This window comes from Solanum dulcamara, chromosome 9, assembly GCF_947179165.1.
Source record: "Solanum dulcamara chromosome 9, daSolDulc1.2, whole genome shotgun sequence".
Classification (NCBI taxonomy): domain Eukaryota; kingdom Viridiplantae; phylum Streptophyta; class Magnoliopsida; order Solanales; family Solanaceae; genus Solanum; species Solanum dulcamara.
Window position 1 is genome coordinate 9978245 of NC_077245.1, and position 2287 is coordinate 9980531.

The following is a 2287-nucleotide window of genomic DNA, read 5'->3' on the forward strand; positions in this document are numbered from 1 at the left end:
TGAGTAAAAGTGAAAATTTATTTTCAGTATTATTAAATATCAATCATGGACAAGTAAAAGTAATTAATATTTTCTTCTTTTTTTTTCACTGTGAAGGTAAAACGAAGATGACATACAATCATTATCATTTTGTTAAGAAAGTTACTACTAGTCTACTACTAATTATAAGAAGAAAACGAGAATTATCATGAATGTACTTGATTTTAACTAAACCAAATTAAATATGAATTAATTCAAATCTTAATAAACTCTACGATGATTCCAAAATCTAGTTAGACTAATGGTATCAGGTTCCTAATTAAATGTTTAAAAAAACACATGCATAATGGCCAAATTGACCAATTATTTATTCTCTAATCATATACATAAAAGAATTTTCAGTATGGTTCATTCCCTCTGCTCCACTACTCTCATTAATTCCCTCTTCATAAAGATAATATTGAAAATTCCACCCAATCCCCCACCCTATGATTTTTTTAATTGTTTGTAAATATATTTTATATTCATTAGATTTTTCCAATATAAACAGACAGCACTGATATTTTAGCTTTTAGCCATCATAATAGCATGCTTCCATTTTTCAAACTAACAACAGATTTTCTTTAATTATTATAATAATTACTATGATATAATCATAAGTAGCCTTTAGAATCAACGAAATTCCACTGCCCTTGAGTGGCTTTTCAAGCCTAATTAACTGGTCTTTAATATGCATGATCCAAGTCTCCAGTTAATATGTTAATACTACTCATTAGGGACTTCCTTTACTACCCCTTTAACGCCTACAATTACTCGATTATTTAGTAATATTTCTAACTTAATTCACTACTAAAAAATGGGTCAAAACCGAGGCACATAGTTCATTTTTTTAAGAAAAAGTGACGCCAAATTGATGCACTCAACAACATGGGTCAGTTTTTTCAAATATATTTAAAAATGTAGCTACTTAAAATCTAACTCAAGTATTTTCTATGATTTTGGATAATTCTATCACTCGATCATACATGCTCTTTAATAAAATATTTCTATCGTTGTATTTATACTCTTCAACTGTAATTTTGCACTTCAAAAATCGATAGAGTCCTTCAATTTTGGTAAAAAGATAATAAAAAACCGAGGGACTGTGGCGGTTTTCTTTTTAAAAAATAAGAACCTTTTTTGAAATAATTTTCACGCGAAAAAGATTTTCTTTTCTTTTATTTTTTAAAAAACAAAAATCTACAAACTAGGTCAGTTTTCCCTCGAGTTTTTTGGTCAACCCTGTCCGCCGGTTTTTACATTGTTTTTAGTAGTGATTTTCGCCTAATTAAAAGAAAGAAAAAAATACCTGACAAAGTACTTCTTAAACGAGTGAATTAGGTTACAACTCAAAATATCTACTAAAATAACTTTGACCAATTGAGGAATTGAATTAATGATAAAGAACTTCAAACGTGCACGGCCTTGGTTCCTTAGCTTGATCTTTCTAATTAACACACATGATTGTTTCTTAGTTTTGTTCTCAAAATTCTTTCAATGCATGTGTCATCTACAAGAAAATAACTAATGCAATATATAGAGCAGCGTTAGCAGCAACAATTAGGGAATGCACAATGCAAAAATATATCCTCACCCTAAAGAATGTAGGAGGTATAATTAGAAAATATATGACTTTCCTCGAGTATTGTCCTATTCAAATAATTATGCGCGAAAGTTACTTCTAATAAGAAGGTGCGAGAGGTTGAAAATCGTGGATATAACGAGAGATAGATGTAGGTTGATCGATGAAATATTTGGTAGACGTGATTAAATTGAACATGACATACTTGCAACTTATTAAAGACATGATCAGAAGGTATGGAGGTCGAAGATTAGGGTACAAGGTTAGTAGGCAGTCAAGTGATGTTCAGTACCCCTTATCGCATTCAGAATTGTTATTATTACTCGCATATTCTCCAATTTTATTATTACATGTTGTTTTATTTACTTCGACTATCATATTATTTTACGGTTCTCTTCTACATTACTGTATTTTCCTTTCCATACATGATCTCATTATGCTTTATTTGAGCTGGGGTCTATCGGAGACAACCTCTCTATCTTCACGAGTTAAAGACAAAGTTGTGCGCGTACACACTACCCTCCTCATATCTTACTTATGAAATTACGCTAATTATGTTATTGTTGTTGAAAGTTACTCCTAATCCAATTGCTATTATGCAACAATTCTATCAAAGAACTTACAAAGCATGACTAGGTTCTTCACCAATAGCCAGCTCACCACAATGTCATTACATTGTTTGTTGAA